The sequence below is a fragment of the Peromyscus californicus genome, unplaced genomic scaffold, assembly GCF_007827085.1.
Source record: "Peromyscus californicus insignis strain IS unplaced genomic scaffold, ASM782708v3 Scaffold_19__1_contigs__length_69161282, whole genome shotgun sequence".
NCBI classification, from domain to species: Eukaryota; Metazoa; Chordata; class Mammalia; order Rodentia; family Cricetidae; genus Peromyscus; species Peromyscus californicus.
The window spans coordinates 41,840,227-41,863,406 of NW_026294491.1; the positions used below are offsets into that span (position 1 = coordinate 41,840,227).

General features: G+C 38.2%; 1 pseudogene; it reads right to left on the reverse strand.

The window, feature by feature from the left end:
- Positions 1-1,903: 1,903 nt before the first annotated feature.
- LOC128113921 (60S ribosomal protein L27-like) overlaps positions 1,904-23,180 on the reverse strand; it is a 60,853-nt pseudogene continuing 39,576 nt past the window's right edge.

The following is a 23,180-nucleotide window of genomic DNA, read 5'->3' on the forward strand; positions in this document are numbered from 1 at the left end:
GACTAAATACGGAGCCCAGAATTTGTCGCACTGTCACCGTTATACTCCTAGCAGTGGATTTTACTTAATTATAATGCCTGAAGCAGACCTGTGAAGGCATCAACCATGTAAATAGTGATTACAACAAGTTTATTTCCAGAACCTATCGTTTTACTTAGTTTTATTGTCTCAGCTTTCCCTCCATGATAAAGAAATGGCTCATGTAATTTTGTGTGATGAATCTTAAAGCAATATTTATTTTTGAAAATGTATCTAAGTGCTATATATTGTTTTCAGACAACTTATTTAATAGCTCATGAATGTAATGGAATGTATTCTAATAGATGAGAAATACACATACAGGAAAAGTACTTCCAATTTTAAACCTAAATTATGCTTTTAAAAAATGAATTCTTGGGATGTGTCTTTTGTGTATTTAAGTACTTCCATCTCTGCCAGTAAATGCTTTGGATTTCTGTCACAGAAGGAAACACAGCCAATTAAAACTGAAGGAAAGCACTCTGTGTGGTTGGCTCTAGAAACACCTCACTCCAGTCTTCAGATAGCCTGGCACATGCGTCGTTATAATAGGAATGGAGATGGCACACCCGCATGGGCTCCACAACAGTCCTTCACTATGGCTGACCTTGAAGCTGTGGATCAAGTGTGCATGGTCAATGATAAAAATCTTTCATGTTTCTGGATCTTTCAATAGTGATTCACAATCCTTTTAAAAGGACAACCTCCTCCTCCTCCATCTTATTCTTCTTTCTCCTCCTCCTTCTCTTTCTTTTTTCTTTTTGGTTTTTTGAGACTGGGTTTCTCTATGTAGCCCTGGCTGTCTTGGTACTCGCTCTATATAGAACAGGCTGGCCTCCAACTTACAGAGATCCACCAACCTCTGCCACCCAAATGCTGGGATTAAAGGTGGACCCCACCATTGCGCAGCTAGGATAACTTTCTTAAAGGACCCAGAACAGGACTCCATGCAGTGGAGCAAGTTTCAAGTGTTCTCTGGATTTGCAAATCAGACTCCGATAGCTAAATCCACATACGAAATAAGGGAGAGATCTCTGGCAAGCCTTACCTGCATGTTTAAGCTAGTCATGGAAAGTCAAAGTACTGACACACCTGACTAAGACCTAAAATAAATCAGGACAGGCCCCCAAGGGGGTAAGACAGCAAAACTAATGAGGACCAGGCAGGCAGCCTGCAGAAAAGGGTAATACACTCCACTCCCCTTCGCGCTCTCTTTTGATTAGTTTTTTATCAGGCTCTGGGGAGCAGGCTCTGCCTCATGTGTGCAGCAGGAGGAAGCTGGTACTCTGTGGACCAATGTTACGGAAGCAGGAGCTATGGATTGTTCAGTGTGAATGGGAGTAACACAAACTTTGCAAACAACATAAAAACCTTGTGGGTCTACAGAATATCAAAAATGACAGTCTTGCTGGAAAAGGAGTATATCATTATAGTCTCGCAATCTGAAACCAATCTGCTGAGTGAGGTCATTTTTTTTTTTTTTTATTGGCATCTAACTTAAAGGACCCCAATCCATATTTTTGGGAATGCTTAATTGTAGTGTTTTGTTTAATTATTAGTGTAAACAAAGACACAAAATATTTTTAGCTTTCTTAAGGTTCTTAATGATTTCATTTTTATCTCCAATCATACTAGCTTTGAATGAAAATAGTGCATCTACAGATGGTACTGAATTCAATAAAATTAATTACATGTGCAAGGTTTCAGCAATTAACTCCAGTATGGCCTGTAAAAATCCATTGTGAACAGAACTCCATGCTTCTTAACCTCCTGGTTTCCAACCTGAAGATTTCATTTGCAGTGTTGTGAAGAAATGAAAGTGACTCAGAATTGCAAGGCTCACTCAGGAAATGCATTAAATGCTGGTGGTACAAAGGAGCCAAACTCAGGCTTGTGGGATCCCCATGGTTCCCAAGTGCAGCAGGTTTTCATTTATGGGGTGCTCGTCTCTGTGGCGGATAAGAAGGTCATCACTGTCTGCTGCAGCTGGTACTGTTGTCTTGCATATGCGCTCCAGCCACTCCACACCTCGGAGACTGGCCAGGCGCTGGTCCAGCATCTAAGACCTCATCTTTTGTACTGCTGTGAGATGTTGACTTCCACAGCATTTTCTGTTGTCTTCATAAAGGAATGCTTACATCTCCAAACATACTTCATTCAGTTGAATATTTTGAGTGAAATATTAATGTACCTTGTATAAAACAGTAATGCATCTGGTCTTGCTAAAGAGGCTACTGCCATTGGATAAGAAAGAAACAAGGGAGTTTCAGATTTTCATTCCAAACCGCTAACATTTTATTTTTGTTTATTTGCTTGAGACAGAGTTTCTCTCTTATACAGTCCTGATTATCCTGTAATTCATTAATAGAGTAGGCTAGTCTCTAGCTCACAGAGATCCTCTTGCCTCAGCCTCCCAGGTGCTGGGATTAAAGGCATGAACCAACACTACTGACAGGCTGATAATATTTTAAATTGAGAATTTTTACTAGGTATTTAGATGGCATTTTGAGTCATGGACCTTCAAAATCTTCATGGTTGTGAACTGTGGAAACTTTTAAGCCATTTGAATTTTATCCACATGACATAAGGCACTATTTATAGTAAATTTGGAGCCTGTTTAATTAAAGACATTGTATAGTTTAATCATTTACTCATGTGATAAAGTTAGGTTCTATAATAATAGATTGAATTAGTTTAAATATAAACTTGGAAGTCCCTCAAAAACATCCAGAGACAATGTATTACTTTTTAAGCATTATCATCCCGGTTCATTATCTATACATATAGACAAACTGGCTGTTTTGAAATGTAACTATGAGGTTCTTCAAGATAAATTTAATGCTAGTCTTACCCCAGACAGAGCAACCCAACCATGCATTCTCACACCTACGCATATACTCATGACTGAGCAGTTTCTCAGCTAGCATGCATTGAGACAATTATTGCTTATTTTGGGGGGAAATTGCTAACTTACTTTGCTTTCTAAGGATATGATGTTCATTCTAAGTTCCTTAAGAATCCCATGTCTGAGGAAAGATTGGGATAAATTACATAAATAATTCAACAATTGAGATTTACATTCAGTTTCTGGCATTCCTAGAACTTAAAAACAAAACAATAGATTAGATGTGAAGCTTATTTTGAAGAAGAAGAAGAATTGTCTAATTTTTTTCAATATCATCCAACTGTCAAGGAGAAGGCAACACCTTAGGATTTGTGAGGCAGTGTCTAAATCCTCCTTCTGACTCTGGGCAACTGTGAAGAGAACAGGAATTACTACAAGTGGAAACTGAGCTGATAGGCAGATCTTTGCTGTATTGCCTCATTCCTATTTCCAGGTCTTGTTCCTCAAAGACAGAGGATGTTTATATTCCTTGCTTCCTGCTTATGGTTCAGCTACAAAGTATGATACCATTTTGGACCACTGTCACATTGTAGTTGACATCCTGGAGAGATAGGAAAGATGGATGTGGGAGCCCGTTTTCAGGTTCCTCGTGGCTTTACCCAGCAGGTCCACATAGAGAGGATGATTAGGACCACGAGCCTGAGTGCAGGTGTCTGAGATGGTCTGCACTTGGCTGTGCTGGGGGGGAGGTCTTTTGCTCTACCCCTTGGCGTCTCTATAAATACCCTGGGGCAGAGACAGGCCTGTTGGAAAAGGTTCCAGGCCCTCTCGAGGCTATTCTTTATTTTCTGTTTATCTCCCCAATATAAATCCTTCTATCTAATATTTCCTGCTGCTCGCACTCAAGGAAACTCTGGGGAACTGTGGGGTTGGTGGGTAAACGCCCCACAAATGGAGGCCCCACTGTGAGTTAGCACTGTCAATTTGACAGAGTTCAGGACCAGCTGTGAGATGGGTGTTTGGTAGTGCCTGTGGGAGGTTGTTGTTTTTTTTTTTTTTTTTTTTTTTTTTTACATTAGTTGACATGAGAAGACTCATCTTGACTTTGAGTAGGATTCTTCCCTTGGCAGGAAATCCTGGACTATATGTGTAGAAATCAATTTTGGCATTAGAATGCACTGCTGTTTCTTGACTGTGGATATGATGAGACGAGTCACTTCAAGGTGCTGCTTCTGTGGCTACCTCTTATCTGCCATGATGGACTGTCACTTGGAACCTCAAGTTAAACAAACTTTTCACCATTAGGTTGCTTTTATCATGATTTTTTTTTTCACAGCAGCAGGAAAGGAAACAGAGACACCTTTGTGTCTACATGAAATGGATCAGACCCAGAAACATCCAAGGGCCTGTCTTGGAAACTTGGCAGAACGGGAAGCCATACCAATTCAGAGTAAACTGATAGCATGATGGGGAGATGGTGAGTAGAGGGTGTCACTAAGAATCTTGCCTCAGCTGGGAGAAGCTCTGTGAGTTATCAGCTGAAGACATACGTATCAGTGGCTAACAGGGCATCCAGTGATCAGCAGTGACCAGCAGTGACCAGACACTTCTTTGGTGATGGCAATACAGGCACCACACCCTCAGAAATCATACAAAACCATCTAGTCAACTTCATGAGAACATGGATGTCACACTGCTTTCTCTTGATGTAACTGAACACCATTCTAGAAAAAAAAATGAGGAAAAGAGATCAGTATGTGAGTGACTATGCTAAAATTTTACTAGGCCATGAAAGTAAGCTTTAAAACTATTAAAATAACCAAGTGTGCTTCTTTCTTTCTTTCTTTCTTTCTTTCTTTCTTTCTTTCTTTCTTTGCCTTGGAAGAAAATCATATTACTCCTATTAAATATGCTACTGACAAAGTAAAGCAAAGTGTATATAAATACTGTTTTGAATATTGGATGACATAGAAGGAACATTATATGTTCCTATTTATTCTACATATTTGCTTCAAATATAATTTCAAAAACATTCACAGAAGGACAGTGAAATGGCTGGGAAGGAAAAAAAAACTGCTTAACAGGAAAACCTGATGACCTGGGTTTGAGCCACAGATCCTGTGTAAAATGCTGGATTTGGTAGTACATGTGGAATCCTAACATTCCTACAGGATGGGAGGTAGAGACAGAATTGTCTGGGAGTTGGCAGGTCAACTAGCCTGGAATATGTGGTATAGCAGAGACAGGAGAACTATTGCTTCTAAAACAAGGTGGGAGAAGAGAAACTGTCCCCTGAAAATTGTCCTCTGACCTACACAGGCATGTGCACACCTACATTTACACATTCACACACATGCACACACACACATATACCATATACACACATATACACTAATAATAAATACAATTAAGACATCTTAAAGCATAATTTAAAACTGAAAATCTTTTTGATTTGAGTTTTATTTACATAAAATATCTCACAACATTTGAGATTTTTGTAAGTTTTGCTAGGTGTAGTGAATAATATAACTTCATTGATGTGAAATTGAATTGCTAAATTTACTAGTCTGCTCAGACTGCAGAAAAGAAATGCATTTATTCACAATTCTGGAGGTCTGGTGACAGCTCTCCCACTGGCTGGGAACAGCTACCTTCTCACTGAGTTTATTTGTCCTCTGCCTTTTTCACTCCATGTGGCCACAATTTCGTTAGACTAAGGGCATACCCTATGACTTTACTTATTGTATTTATTTATATATTGTATAATATAGTATTTACACTGGGTGACAGGGTCACAATTTATTAATCTTAGAGAGAAACATTTCTCTATTGCAGTCATATAAATCACAGTATTTCAACATAGTTCTAGTCCTCCATAACATATGCATATAAACACAACTTCAGGCTATGTAAGGTACTGACTTGGCTTCTGAAGTATAAGCAAGGACCTGAATTATGTTCATTATATTTCTTGTGTGAAATAGCTTTTTAAACTGTATAGAGAATGTGGTGATATTTGGTTGATAGCACAATACGTTGACCATCCGTTCCATCTTTTACTAATTCTGAGAAAATGGAACTCATCATGTTTTCAGCTTGGACACTTATTAGAAGACGTTTGACAGTCCTTCCTTCATTTAAGTGAAAACTTTTCTAATGTACACAATAGCTAATACGCCGTTTATTAGTCATAACAATTCGGTCAAATAAACATGCAACATTGGCACATTTCTGAAACCACTTTCGTGTGATTTTCATTCCTTGTCCTTATAAACCATGTTCCTTGGGACCCTTCCCCACTGTAACTGTAGTGAAAGGTGGAAAACACATCTCTTAGAAGGCAGCGGCCTTTAATCTCCAGGCTGCCACATACAGCTACTCTGGCTGTGACATGTCTAGTCAGGTTCCACTTATATAATAGGCATTGTTGTTTGCGTACGGATTTCCCACAAAAATGTTCCAGTAGATGGCAGTCAAATGTCTCCTTCTACGGAAATCAGTGTAAGATAACAATTTTCTGATAGGTAGAAACAATGATTTGTAAGGAAAGACCATCGTTTTGTAATTTACAAGAAGATGTTGAACAGGCTAGCTCATTCTGGGTGTGTCCCCTGCAGCACGTGCATGGGTTAAGTCGTCTGCAGTCATTCCTGGTTTAGTCACAGACTGAATGAAGATAAGTTACTAACACTTCTTCAACAGTTTCTAGTTCTGCCCACTCTCAGTATCCACAAGGGCAGGTTAAAGAGCCCACACATGGATAGAAATATCTTCAGGAAAGAGAGATGGTATGGAGTTCTTTCTTATAGAAAAATGAATTCTTTTGACAATATTATTTTAAAACATTTAGTGTAAGACTTAAATTTTACCTACAGTGAATATTCAAGATTTGATTATATTAGATATCAAGACTGATATATTTAATTTTTCTCATAGAATATTGGGAAGTAAGGATCAATGTTTCTTAATAATACATTACTTTTAAGGTCATTTCCCCCTTGTTGTGAGCAAAATGTGTCAGCTCAAGTCCTGTGAGAGGAGGGTTCTAAGACAAGACTGAAGAAGGAAAGCATGGGAATCCTTCGGACTATATATAATGTAGGCCTTAAGCCTGTGAAAGGAGAAACTGAAGGAAAGAATTGACAGGAATCTGAGAGAATATATCATATTTCTGTAAAAGCCTTGGTCAAACCAACATGACCATCTAAACCAAGGCTGTCCACAGAAGTCTCATATTGGACAGGAATAGCCAGTCTATACCACCTTTCCCAAGCTGTTATTAGTTGGAAAGAGCCTAGAGGAAGTACATTCTCCGACTTAATTCAATGGCAGATCCAAAGGCGTAACAGGTGGAGCTATCCATCTACCTTTTCCATAACACTTGAAGAAAGTTTTTAGTGAGATGTGATTACATTTTCTGATCTTGCTTTATGTATTTTAAAGCATCATTATAACACACACACATACCTATTCACCCCTTAATACATGTAATAGTGTAACATCAATATTTGCAGAATTGAAGGAAGAAGCATACAGAGCTTTAGAAGTAGTGAGATATTTCCAGTCCACATTTTCAATAAGAGATGGAGCAACAGAAAAATCAATCATGATGGAGCTGACCGGGACAATGCTAATCAGATTTAGCAGGTATATGATGAACATTTTATGTGACAAGGGTAGGACATGCATTTTTTTCAAGTGCACACAGAGAATTATCAAGAATATTTTTAGACCACAAAAAATTCTAGTAAGTTCTAAAACCTCGAAATAACGTAAGTTATTTTTTATCACAATAGAGTGATGATAGAAATCAAGTAGGGAAGAAAAGCTGGGAAAATCCATGTAAATATGTGGAAATTAACAGCATACTCTTGAGCAACTAACGGTCAAAGAATGAATCAAAAGAGAAACATTTAGGCAAACACAAGAAAAAACACACTATAAAAATGTGAGTTTTAAAAAAAATATAGTGCTAACTGCAAAATTATAGTCTGTAAACTCTCTCTTTAAAATGAAGAAATATCTCCAATCCATAACTGTACTTTATAATTCATGGAAGTACAAAATGAGGGTCCAATTAAGCTTAAAGTTAGCAGAAAGGAGAAAATAAAAATTGCCCCAGGGATAAAATGAAAAATAAAAACACCTAGAAAACTACAGAGAAAATGAATGAGGCTCAGAAATTGGTTTTGGGCTAGAAGACCCATCAAACACTAAGGATAGAGAACTCCTCGCTGCTGCTTTTACAGAAGAAGCATGGAATAAAAGAGCAGAGTGTATAAAGTTGCACATCAGCAAACAGGATAACCTGGACGAAGCAAGTAAATTCCTAGCAACACATCACCAACCAAGAGTAGATTGTGAATTGAAAATATGAATAGACTTAGTAAAGTATTGGCTCAGTAATAAAAATGTCACAAAAACAAAAGCCCAAGACCCACTGACTTTTCTATTGAATTCCACCCAAACATTCAAGGAAGAAATACCAATCTCATTCCACAAGGCTGACACCAAAGCTAGAGAAAGACCTAAAGAAAGAGAAATTGTACACCCTCTGCAACCTGCATGGCCTGGCTCTTGAAACTTCAGTAGGGTAGAGAAGGAAGGAAGGAGAGACACCCGACAGACCTACAGAAAAGCTGGGGTCAGAGTTTGATGGAGTGGCAACAGCCAGCACAACTAACCAGAAGCTCAGTGTATTTATCGTGTACAGCAAGTGGGGAGAATTTAGCTCAGTAGGAGGTTTCAATAGACAAGCAGTCTCAGGCTGTAAAAGCCCTAGAGGAGGAAGCTGCTGTCACTAGTTTGGGTACACACTAGTCTACTTGGACCAGAGGAAAGCTTCTCCAGTTTTAGCCTCGTGGGGTGGGGGCTTTATTAGATTCTCATGGGTCTGAGACATTGGTTCTCGACGTGGCCATCCCCATGTCATCAGTACACACTCTACGAAGACTTCATCTACTCTTCCCAAACTCAGAGCTTCCTCACCTCCTCACAGGATCTATATTCTTGATGAACAATGAAGTCCTCAGTAAGATCCTGTCTACACAATTCAACAGCATAAGATTATACATTTTAAAAAGATTTTTAGGATTTTTGTTTTGTTTCTCTCTCTCTCTCTCTCTCTCTCTCTCTCTCTCTCTCTCTCTCTCTCTCTCTCTCTCTCTGTCTCTCATCATGTACATCAGTGCAAATGTCTGTGGAGGCATTAGATTCCCAAGGAGCTGAAGTTATGGGAGGCTGAAAGCCACACAGCGTGGATGCTGGAAAAGAACTGAACTCTGGTTCACTGGAAGGGCAGCAAATGTTTTTAATCACTGAGCAATCTCTCCAGCCTCAAGGTTAAACTTTATAATCAAGTAATATTTATAACGAACATATAAGAATTTTCTCACATAAAAAATTCAGTATTGTATGCCACACAAATAAAATGAAGAAGGAATACACACACACACACACACACACACACACACACACACATTGATTGATGAAGAAAAACATCAGACAAAACTTGTTTTTATTTTGATTATAAAAACTCTCAACAAACTGGAGTTCAACGGAAACACTCTCAACACAATATCCATATATTCCAAAAATCCAGTTATCTTTGTATTTGGTGGTAAACGACTGAAAGTTTTCATCCAATCCAAGGGGTCAGGTTAGGGCCGACTTGTATTGGCTAGTCCTTACCCAGAGAATTGGGTGAGAACATAATACACGGAAGGATTCTGATAGCAGACTGACTCCCTTTTCCTTACTTCACTTGCTTTGTTTTGATCTCATCCTTGGCTCCCTCTCTCCTAGACTTCCTCCCTAGCACCTTTTCTGCTCCTTCCTTCTTCCTCCTTTCTTCTCTCCCTGCCCCTGCCATCTCCTTGTCTCCTCTCCCCTTCAACCTTTTCATTGACATTCTAATTGCTTCTTATCTCTGTCTGGCTTAGAGTAGATGAGTAAACAAAATGACATATATGCACAGAACAGAATATTTTCAATTTTAAGAAGGAAAGAAACTGAGCTAGGAATTCTCAATGGGAGAATGTTTTCTAGTATACACAGGGCCCTGTGTTTGATCCTAGCCTTGTGAAAAAATAAGGAAAGAAATTCTGACAAAACGTACTGTAAGGGTGGTCCTTGAAGACTTAGGTTGAGTGAAATAAACAATAAGAGCACAAGTACTAAATGACTTCACTTCTATGACGTACCCAAACTAGTCAAACTCACTTATTTAAGGAAGTGGAATGTCTGCTGCCTGAGGCTTGAGGTTTATGCTTTAATAGCATAAAGTGTCCCTTTTAAAGATAAGGAAACATCTGGAGATGGATGTTCATGGTGGTTATAGAACAACAAAATGTACTTAACACCACCAAAATGTACATTTAAACTGGTGAATTTTATTTTATATATATATCTTATTTTATTATTTATTATATATTAATATTAATTAATATATAGAATGTTAAACATATATATATTTATAACATATAATAATCTCTCAATACAAATCATGAGTAATTTAAGCAATGACGATCTGTGTCAAGAAAACCAGATTGGACTAAAAAATACCGATTTAGCCATTAACTTATCAAGGGGAAGAATGAACATTCAAATTCCTCTAAAGTATTCTGGATATATTTGTATTTCAATATTTATTTCAGATAAAGTTAAAACATAGACAAAAGCTTCAAAACTCAAACTGTGGAAATGTCCCATTGGTAAACTATTCCTGACATTTCCAAGGTATTTTGATGACAGAATCGAAGTGCTAAAATTTTGACCCTTTTCTAGACAAAAAATTGTTGTGGTATTTCTGTACATGCCCACTTAAGCATGTAGCATATATAGTATTAAAGTTTTCTTGTAGTATTTATTTAAACACTTCAGTGAATTGAAGGAAATAAACACAAGCTATACCATCGTTAGGTGATTGTGTGTCTTGGTCTTTGATGAAAAATTTACCACACATCAAAAGATGTGAAATCAATATGTGGCTAAGGGAAACACAGAATTATTGAAAAGTCACTAATCCCAGCAGTTGTCATTATTTAACAACCAAGTACAGCCACGTACCACATAATAGCATTTCATCAATGAGAGACCCCATTCCAACTGTTACTTGGCAGGATCATAATGCAGCTGAAACACTCCATCTCTGTCTGTGTTATTTTTCTATTGCTGTGAAGAAACACCATGGCCAAAGCAACTTATAAAAGAAAATATTTAACTGGTGGCTTACAGTTTCAGAGGGCTACAGTCCACTAACATCATGGCAGTGAGCATTACAGCAGACAGGCAGGTGGGGGATACACATACAGGAAGCAGAGTGAGAGAGGGAGATAGAGACAGATGCAGAGACAGAGGCAGAGAGACACAGAGACAGTGAAGAGAGGCAGAGAGACACAGAGACAGTGAGAGATACAGAGACAGAGGCAGAGAGAGAGAGAGCTAACAGAGAACGGTACCATCTTCTAAAAGTTCAAAGTTCAAAGCCTGCCCCCAGTGACACACTTACTCCAACAAGGCCACATCTCCTAATCCTTCCCAGACATTTTCAATAACTGGGGACCAAGTATTCACACAAACATATGAGTCTGTGAATGGGCCATTCCCATTCAAACCACTACAAGCACTGGGTGATGCATGGCCATTGTCATGTTTAAACTTCATGTTATTCCTCTATGTCTGGTGGTATGAGTGTAAACAGCCCCATAGTGTATTGTCAGTGATCGAAGTATAAAATTATACAATTATGCATTGAAATCATACTTGATAATAAAAATAGTTCCTATTTGGGTACTTACTATATTTCACTGTTTACTCCATATTCATATAATATATGTATAATTAAAATTTCAAGAGCCTCAGGAAGGTCCACCAGGAGACTTTACTGAAGAAGACATTGTTATCACAGGAGTTGACTTCCTTAAAGACCCTCAAATGAGGCAAGAGGAAGTCATCTAAAACTTTATGTGCTGATGGCTTGATCCTGAACTCAGCAATGTCCAGAAGTGAGCCTTTCAGAGGTAACTGGAAAATGGGCATCTGGCCTCATCAGAGCATTAACCACTTGGGGAGTCTTAGCTTAATGGAGAACTGGTGTGTGGGGACGAGTAGCAGAAATCTGGTCACCAGAGGCATGCTTTGGAAAGATGAGTTTGTTTTCCTGCTTTTCTTCCTCTTGCCGAAGCAAGCTGCTTTGCTCCAGTGCATCTCTCTCCATCACAATGTTCTGCCTCACCACTGGCCCAGACCCAGGAGCCAGGCACCCTGGACAAAGCCTCTGAACCATGGGCCCAGAGAAGTCTTCCTTCCATTTCCTTTTTTGTCTTCCTTCCTTCCTTCTGTCCTTCCTTCTTTCCTTCCTTCCTTCCTTCCTTCCTTCCTTCCTTCCTTCCTTCCTTCCTTCCTTCCTTCCTTCCTTCCTTTATTTTGATACAGGGTCTCACTCTGTGGCCTAGGCTGCCCTTAAATTAATGGAGATCCTCCTGCCTCAGTATCTTGACTCCTGGTATTACCAGTATGTATCATTATTCTGACTTTCAGATACTCTTCAAACAATAATCAGCTGATAACTGAATACTGATGATGTTGCTGACTGCCAGAAGGACTAAACTAATATATGTTTCTATCTGTAGTTTTGACAAATCTTTAAATATAAAAAAAACCAAAATGAAATCTATCATTTTTTAAAATAGAAAATGGTTTGTTTAAGACTTTTAGAATTTAAATTATTTCCATACTGTTACACAATGTGTTTATATTTGAAGTGATGAATTGTTACAGAGTTGAAAGTTAAAAAGATTGAATAATTTATTAAGTAAATAGTTATAGCAAATTTAGGTTAATTTATTGCTAGAAAAAAGTTTTAACCTATATTTAGCGAATCTGGAGAGACTCAATGGTTAAGAGTACTGCTCTTACAGAGGACTTGAGTTCTATTTCCAGCATCCAGGTCAGTCAGTTCACAACCTGTAGCTCTGGCTCCAAGGGATCTGACATCCTCTTCTGGTCTCTGCAGGGTGCAGGCAGGTGTACACACACACACACACACACACACACACACACACACACACACACACTGACACACACACAGACACACACACAGACACACACACACTCACACACACACACCCCACACACACTCACACACACACATACACAGACAGGCAGATAAATAAATAAATAATAAAATACACCTATATCTACCTACCTATCTATCTATCTATACATATCAGTGTAGCACCCATGTACCAGAAGTACAGTCTTTAAAGTCTCAGTAACTGACAGTCCAATCCCTCATGTGCATGTCTCTCACTCACTGATCCACATGGAGTAACTTCCAAACCTGTATGTCCCATTCATAGAAAATGCTCAAACGGTGCACACATTTCCAGTTTTATACTCTGTTTCTAATGTTACTTTTCTACACTTAGAGGGTGTGCTTTACCATTGCGTTTCAGTTGTCTGAGGTCGTCTGTGTACTGATGTGCTGTACAAGCAAACAGCCTGGGAGCAACAGGCTATGCCAGGGTGTTGCAGGTTTGTGGAAATGCTACCATTGATGTCTGAGTAACATTTTCTAAGAATGTTTCCCTTTGATAAGTGTTCTCATTGTGTTAATAGCGAATAGTTTGAGAGTCTGTCAGACATGAGTTTTTTTCTTTAATGTATATTATGTTCAAATCATTAGATAATTTATACAGTTCTGTCACTTCTGCAAACTTCATGTCAATAAAGGGAAAATATTCCGAAAGTGTTATTTTCTTTCAATAAATAATTATTATTTTCTGATTTAAACGTTAGAAAATACAGGATGAATTGCATATATACATGCACAAATAGGATTGATACCTCTTGGAGAAATTTCATTTAAATAACAATGACATCTTAAATTGTTTATGTAACAGTGAGACTACCGAATGCATTAGAATCAGAGTCAAGTTAGCTCTGTGTCTATAAACTACACATCATCTCCCAGAAAGTTATAAAAACACAGCTGGTGAGAATGCAGGATGCTAAGGAGAATCACTCCCTCATTTGATTCAGAGGAAACCGAACAGAATCACATCCTTGTCAATCAATTGTAGTTATATTGCTTGAACGTAAAATGCATGGTTGAAAGCGCTTGATGTATGTACCCATGCCCAGGATCCCATAAAAATCAAGTACACATTTTTTATAATTAAATTTTCTATTTATTTACTTCTTGATCCTGTGTCTCTCTGTGAGTTGATCACACTACATTCCTCCATGTCCCATTTTAGATAAAATGCTCCATCTGTACTGACCATTCTTCTATACTCTAATTCTTCTTTCTAGTAATCATAAAAATGAGGAAATAACTTGTGTTCTTCAGCCTTAGCTTCATCTAATAAAAGAGGAAAACCAGATACAGAAGTAATTTATAGGAATGTATGTAGGTATCCCTTGGGATGCACTACCATTTAGATATAAGACTTCCACAACGTTAAAGTTTGTGTGAAAATGTGTCTATTAGAAGGGCCAGGGAGATGGTTCAGTTGGTAAAGGCAATTGTCACCTACCCTGTTCACTTGAGTTTGATCCCTAGGATCTACACAGCATTGGGAGAGAATCAACTCCTGCAGATCGTCTTTTGACTTCGACATATATGTTGTGGCCTGTGTGCATGTGTCCTAACAAGAATACAAAATTACATGTATTAGTTATTTATCTCGTTATCATAGTAAACTACTCTGACAAAAGCAACTTTAAAGAGGGTTTATTTGGCTCCCATTTTGAGGGTACAGTTCACCATAGTGGGGATGTCATCGTGGCAGGAGCTTGAGGAGGCAGCTGGCCACACAGCCCTCACAGTCAGGAAGCAGAGGGAGATGGATGCTGATGCATGGCTTCCTTTTTCCTCTTTATTTAGTCCAAGACCCCAGCCCATGGAATGATGCCACCTATGGTTAAGATTTATATTCCCACCTCATTTAACCTAATCTAGGTAACCCCTCATAGGCAAACCCAGAAGTCAACCTAATCTAGATACCCCCCCCCCATAGGCACACCTGGAAGCTAATCTGACCTAGATAATTCCTCACAGGTCACACAGAAGCTTGTCTTCTAAGTGGTTATGGATCATGCCAGGTTGCTGTATGATACTAAGCACCATTATATAAAGAAGGTTGGCTTGGGAAAGGAGATGCGTGGTGTGTGGAGAGGAGACAAGAGTGATGTAATGATGGAGAAAAGAGAAAGAAGATCAGAAGAGAAAGAAGTGGGGAAAAAAGAAGGGGAGAGGTAGAGAGGGAGAAGGGAGGACAAAGGGAGAGGGAAGAAGGGAGAGAGAGAGAGAGAGAGAGAGAGAGAGAGAGAGAGAGAGAGAGAGAGAGAGAGAGAGAGTTTCAGGTAATAATCAAAGGCAAAAAGCAGATCCCTACTAAAAGAAGCAAACTTGTTGGCAGCTTAGGAGAGCTAAACTGTGGAAACACAACAACCATCACCATTTAAGTAGAACACATGCATTGTACATACTATGAAATTTATGTTTTTCTGATATTTTTCCAAGGCTTGATTTTCACTAATATACTTCCAAAAACATATTTGGTGTTGGATTTTTGAACTATGGCAATATATAGAACTGACTCCAAACGTCACAGAAGGAGCCTCATTATGCTTGGGTTTCAATTACGTATATCCAGTTTAATGGTGTACAGGAAACTGAGAGCCAATTTTTGAAGAGTTAAAAAAAAAGTAAATAGTCTTTAACATTGCTTTCCCACTTACTCAGATCTAGCAATATCTCTGAACTATTTAAAGCAACATAAGAATTTTGATTGTTCATTTATGTATATTAGTGGGTTCAGTCTTCATTAACCCTACTATACCATCACTCTTACTCTAATAAATCCATCCTTTTCCAGCAAACTAGGAAAGCTTAAAGTCTCACAATTCTCTTCCTATATTATTAATAAAATCTTACATATATTTCCACAATCATGCAAATCTATAAACAAACCAGTTTCAAAAACATGGTTGCTTTAAGATACATATATGGGCCATCTATGAAAGACAAAAATTTAAAAAGTGTGTGAGAGTAATGGTCTTGGAGCCAGACTGAAGGCCAAGAACTATCTCTGCCACAAATTAGTTATGAGACCTTGACTGCCCCATTTACACTCTCTGGGCTTCTGCTTTCTTATCTTTTATATGAGAAATTTTATCTCAATGACCTTTAAACCTCTTCCAACTCAAAACCTTTATGGGTGTTATAACGGTTGATTAGAAGTAAGTAGAGGTATTTATGGTCAGTTGTGATACTCAGCTGTAAAGTAAGTATCAACTGACATCAGCAATATAGCTTATTTGGCGACTTACTTTTAAGTCTCAATATACTATCACTCTCTTCATATATTACTAAGTAGTTTTGGAAAGTTTCCCAAAATTTTTATGTTCATAAAGGTCTAAGCTTTGAAGGAAGGACAAGAAACTCAGATCTATTTTTTCAAATTATGTTTTTTAATTATTAGCAAATATATAATCATATATGTTGTAAGAAGTAGTTCAGATAGATCCTGTGTGCCCTTACCTGGTTTTTTGTTACTAGATGGTAACACTGTATTGTTAACATTTACGTGTGTCAGTGTGTGTGTGTGTGTGTGTGTGTGTGTGTGTGTGTGTGTGTGTGTGATAGAGATGATAGATAGATGATAGATAGATAGATAGATAGATAGAGCCTTGCTATAAAGAGTCCAGCTTAAAATCAATCACATGATCTTCCTGCCTTAGCCTCCTAAATCTCGCAAGTGTTTGTTCCAGAGGTGTGCATCGCCATGATCAGTCAGATGATATCACCTTGTAGAAAATATGATGAAGTCACAACCAGGATTTTGACACTAATATACTCAAGGTATAAAGTCAATGTTGCCATGTAAAAATCCTTGATACTGCCTTTTATAGCCATATTAAAAGCTATAATGCCAATTGGCCTGGTTAAATATCCCCAAATGGGCAATAGTAGCATGCATGTCGTGAGAGTAACCAACTAATTTCTTATTTGACTTAAGGCCTACTCTATAAGATGTAACTCATGCCTTCTATCATTAATTGTCAAAAATCCCCAAAAACATGGTTGACTAGGTTGGGGGCTCTAAGGGAGAATCTAATACTGTTATTCTTCTTAACAGATATAGTGTTAAATTTTCCCTCATTTCTCAACCCTCATCAGACAAGTTTCGTTTTGCAGTAGATGGTGATTAACACAGCTGGTCAATGTGCAGAGAATAAGAGACGGTAGAACAATCTGATATAATTGAGGCACCTACATCATAGTACTTCTATTTGAGGATCAGTGGTTATTAAAGAAAGAGTGGAAATATTATAAGAGTCAGAGAAAATGGATATCTACAACAAATAAATATTTGTTGGAAAGACAAGACCATTGCACATATGAACCTCACAGTGGCTAGGGTTGTGTAAAGATCATGCTAACCAAAATCCCAGCATGGATAAGCAAGGAGCTCATGAAATCTTCCTCTAGCTGAGGAGCTTTGACAGTTGATTGCTTTGGAAGAGAGAGTCTGTTTTCTTCAGGGATGGAGAAGTACTAAGGTGACTCTTTCGTTTAAAAACAAAACACAAAAAATTAGGAGGGAAAAGTAGTGGAGTGGATAAAACATGAACTGGAGGGGAAAGACTGGAGAAAGGAATGATCAAAACACATTATATTATATATTTATGTAATGAGATTCTTAAACAATGAAAAAGTTTGTTTGAGCCATTCTTTTTAAAGTCTGTTGATGATAATTTCATATTTTCCCCAGGGAAACCTTGCTTTTCCCTTCATTTATGAATAATGTTCTGTTTGGAGATAGTTTTAAAACTATTATTCCAGTGTGCATGAAACCCTTGATTTCTGATGAGAAATCTCTGCTGCCATCCACTATTTAAGTAGTTTTTTTTTTTTCTTTAGATGTATGATTTCATTCCATAGGACTCTAGGTCTAATTTAAATCTTTTGACTTGGCCAAGAGGTCACCTCCATGGTCACAAGAGCAACACAATCAGTTACTGTTAAGTCTCATCTGCACCCTCAAGGTCCTGCAGAAGCAGTAATGAGTGCCTTAGCTCTCTGGATATAGAACTGGGAAGAAATGCCCTATGTAACATTTGGTGTGAGGCCCATGCAAAGTGAAAGGCAATGAGGTTATGTGGAATGGGGTCGATTCTTGTCATTCTATGTGACATTACCTTCTGCCAGAGCTCCCAGAGAGAAGGAAGACTTCAACGGCATCAGAGACAACTGCCAAACACAGTGATTCAGTCATCAATGATGCCGGGAATGAAAACAAAACAAAAAAACAAAACAACAAAACCAACATCACAGCCTCTTCTATACCTGAAGACAGCTGTGGTCTCCAAAGTGTAAGGCTTTTGTCTTTTGTAAGGACACCAGACAGGACATCAGAAATGTGTGCATACAACAATAAGGATGCTAAAAATTCTGGTCTTCCTCCGATATCACTCTAATGGGAATAAGGAAGATATCTGTCTCTTTAGTTAGCTGACAGTGGAAAACCAAACCTTGCTTGCTGTTTTCTTGTTACCTGGGAGGAGGGTACAAGACCAAGCACTTTCTTAGTCTTTTCTGACACTATAAGAAGGAAGGATTAGGTGCTCCATGACAGCCACTTCAGGATTGAATATGGTCTTACTACTCATATTTGCTGCCATGGGTGAGGTGTTGGAGTGTGTTTTCCCAGTATAAAAGCAGCTGTTGTGTGAGAGGTTGCTGTTCTGCTGGGTTTCCCATTCTCTCCTCTTAGGCTCCAAATATCAGGCTTTGTTGCTGCTGCTCCATCTTCACTCAGGGGTGTTTGTGGTTTTCCAGCTTTCTGTTCCCAACCTGGAATATATGGAGTGGGAAAACACAATACTCCCAAGCAAAAGCCCATGGAACTCATCCCTGCATTCCTGTCCCTCAGGTCCTGAAGTTTGACGAAGTCCGTGTTCTCTCTTTCATAGACTTTTCTTGTTCATTTGATATAAAATAGCTCCAGCTTTTCTGGAGGTGATAGGGAAAATGGGTCTGCTTCACTTCCCAGAAACGGAAGTCAAATGTTTTTCTGCATATGACTAAAGATCTAACTTAGAACTTCAAATAGTAACTTAACAGTTAGATGTCTGTGCCCCCATTCTAAGAAAAACAAGAAGAAAGTATCTTCTTTTAAAATAATTATGAATCTTCAATAAAATGTATTTACTATGCAGTTGTTCTAGAAACTGAGATGGGTTCCACTATGTATCTTGTCATTATTTTTGAAATTCCTTTAGCGTTTTCACTCCCAGATGGTACGGCCCCACAGGGTTAATGTTTACAGAGTCTTAACTCTGTAGCCTCTGTGTGTGTGTGTGTGTGTGTGTGTGTGTGTGTGTTTTCTGCTTCACTTATTGACTAATGCGTGTTTAGTCACTGCACTCTCAAGACTGAAAAATGTGTTTCCTTATCTCTACTCGAACTAGTATTCTTTTATCTTGATTTTTTTAAAGAAAATTTTGCTTAGTTGTAGAACCAATTGACTCTGATTAATAACAAAGCTTAAGCAACCATAAGATAAAAAAAATAAGTGTTTCTGCTTTTGTTATATTTCAAACTGAGTCATTATATGGATATCAGTTATTGTTTTTGTTTTGTTATTTGTTTTTGTCTTCTTTTTTCCATGTGGTTTTCCAGGTGACTGGAAGATTCATAAAATGTACGTAAATTAGCTCAGTTAGAACAAGGGGGACCTAATACCACCTCACTTACTTACAAATGGGAGAAGAAACTCAGAAACCTTAAGTAGATTGCTCAAGTTTATACAGTGACTAATTTCTGTTGGAAAACACTGAATATTGTCGCTCTTACTGAGGCTCGGGTGAGACGCAAGATGAAAGAGCCAGTCCTCCACTAAGCTCCTGGACTGGTTAGGTTATTATTGTTTGTTTGGTTTGATTTTGTTAGCTTGGCGAACAGTGGTCATCAGGGAAGAGTGAACCTCAACTGAGAAAGTGTCCCCATCAGATCAGCCTGTAGACAAATCGCTGGTGGACATGTTCTTGACTAATGACTGATATGGGAGAGCCCAACCCACTAAGGGTCATGCCACCCCTGGGCAGGTGTAAGAAGCAAGCTGAGCAAGACATGAGGATCAAGCCTGGAAGCAGTTTCTCTGTGGTTTCCACTTTAGTTCCTGCTTCCAATTCCTGCCCTTGTAGTCTTTCCATTGGCTTCCCTCAGCAATAGACTGAGATTACAAAGTGTAAGCCAAATAAACCCTTTCCTCCCCAATTTGCTTCTGGCCATGATCTTTATCACAGCATCAGGGAGCAAACTAGAACAGCCACTATTGTGTCCAGAATAGAGTCCTGTGTTGTAAGTAGATATGTGCCCAGGAACATGGTACCAGCAAGCAGTACTCTTCAATGAAGGACTTTTTCCCTCTTACCTGTGCATTCATGCTTTATTACTAAAACATTCTATGGACATTTCCAGATGTATAAATGGACCCAGTGCAAAATAAAAATGTGAATCCTCTCTTCAAAAACAACGGCAGAAGGTACTGAAATTTAAAAGGTTTTGTTGTTGTTTGCTTTTTGTCCAATGGCTCTTAGTGTCTCTACTTTCTTTTTTCCTGCTTTAATATTATTCTTTGTGGAGAGAAATTGCACATTCAAATTGTCAGTGTAAATTTCTACATTCATTCTTATATTCATGATGGCTTTAATGCAGTATGATACTTGACTATTTAGAATGGTCAAGCACACGAGCGTGCACGTGTGTGGGTTCTGTTCCTACAGAACAGTGGCAAAGCCTGCTCAACCCTGGCACTAGGATTCACCTTCAGGTATGTGCTCATGCCGCCCACATGTTTCTGTCTCACTGCTGAGCGTGAGGAACAGAACTGCATGTTGCTCTCTGTCCCTTCTGCGGTATCATTTTTAGCTTCATTGGCTAGCTAATGCAGGGAAATAGCATGAGTGAGAAAGGGTAGGATTGTGTTCCCTGAGTGTTATGTTTTCAGGACATCGTTGCTTTGTTTTTGCACTTCAAGCAAATGGTTTGTTAAAATGGAAAGCTGGTGCCTGCTCTCTGAACCGTTTCTGTTTGGAGATTCAAGACAGAGTAATTTAATCAAAATCATCATTAATAAAAAGCTATTTTCAGATTTGTTGTTTCTTTTATGTAGCAAATCAAGGTTAATATTCTAGACAAAGGTTTTTGGATCAACTCTGGGTTGAACATTTTGCATATAAATTGGAGGAAACACTTTATGAGAAAGGCTATTCTCTTTTTGGCTGTCTTGCTAGTTACAGCATAAACTTGGGAAACCTGGAGTGTGGTTGTCTCTCTTGCATCCTGTCATGCTGACCAGACACAAATGTAAGATGCTTGAAATGTTGCTAGAGTGCTATTCTTGGTAGAAAGCATTCTAAAATTTCTCTAGAAACAGGCATTGTCTTCCCTAATGATAGACTTTATGCTGTTTATTGTCTTTTCTACATGTGACTCAAATGATGTCACACACTAATTACAAGAGTCATTTCCCTTTTGCGTGTGCTCAGCAGATGCCTCTCAGGTCTGCATATTTTCCTGCATGAGTTCTTGCCTTTTTAAGGATCAAAACTAGCTCAGGAGATAAAGAACATAAGTTACAGCATATGTGCTATGACATCAGACCTCACCCAGAAAGCTTTTATGAGTCTCCTCATTTTAAACTGATAGACTAGTATTCATCATGGTGGAGGTGGCTGTTGCAAGATTGAGAAAATGTGAATCTTCTATGATAATATATCTACTGTCCTGATAGGGCTTAAGACAACTATTGCTGGAGTAGGTGTGAGGGATAACCAGAACAAGAAAATTTTGTAAGATTAGAAAAATCCATAGATCTAATTATAAGAATAAGCTTATAAAAACATTTTTTAATAAGAATATATGCGAGTGAAAAAGGAACTAGAATTGGAAGGTCAGTTGGAAGGAAATCAGGAAATCTCTTCATGTCTAAATAAAGCTGAGACCCAGGAATATTTTGCTGTTAGTTTTTAAGTATTATAGTATATTTATGTTAATATAATAATAATGCCTGGCACACAGAATATGCTCATGTGCTAACGGACTCTATTATTACCATAGTTGTCATGATTTTTATTTGAATGGAGATAGCTGGATAATGTTGGACAAATATGTAAATCCTAAAATGGTTTCTTGTATCTTTTTTTCAGATTCGAATAGATACTTAGTGCATGCTATTTAACCTTAATGCCACTGAAGTCCATGTCACAGGCTCTTTCATCTTCATTTGGTGTTGTAGAAGAACACAAGCTCTCCTATCTACTCACGATGAGCTCAGTGATTTGGAAGTCAAACCCCGAAACTCCATTACCTATTCAGCTGTTGAATTGTGACACAGTTTCATTAGTCATATCAGGTTGTTTGGGAAATACATCTCATCAACCTATAAATTATGGAGCTGTTGTTATAAATTCATAACACAACTGTATGGAAGTGTGCGATTAAGTTCATAGCTCTTTGCCTGAATTAAAATATGAATGAGCTACTCTGCATCCCAGACTGCGGTTCCCTCAAAGTCTGAAGAGGGAGGACAATGCTAGAAAAAAAATTATGAGAACACAGTGTTATTTGAAGTCTGAATCTAGGCTGTCACTTTGACAGATGCATGTTCTGGGCTTATTTTAATGCTTAGTTTGAGAGAAAAATGTAAGAATTCTAGTTCAGTTTTCTTATGGATTTTCAAATCTATAAATTTTTTTTTTACTCCCACAGGAAAGAAATCATGAGCTACTTTAAAAAGAGAGAAAGTTTTATGTCTGGTGTTGATTATCAATCCAGGAGTCTGTTTACAGTTCAGCTAGAACTTTGTGTCATTTTACCATGTTTTTAATTCACTCAAGAAAATCTGTGTACTGAGTTGTAGTTCATACACAATTAACAGGCTTAATACCCACCTTCACAAAGCATGCAGTAAGCACAGTGGGCCATGATGCAGATACACAAAATGAAAACAGTGGTAGAGAGTCTACTGTGTTGTTGAGAATAAAACTGAGGGCAAGTGCCACCAATCTTCAGAAATCTGACCTATGCTCTAAACTGCTATAGAGAATTCACTATAAGGGAGAGCAGTTAGTACCATTTTGCAGAGAGTTGCAGCCTGTTATCCAGCTTTGATATCATTACTAACCTGAGGTTTCTCACTGTCTCTAAAGCTAGCCAACAATAAGATTTGCTTAGGGCACAGAAAGAATTATAAAGTGGTCCATACATTATGGTGCGCTTAAATTTATTGTCAGATTATGT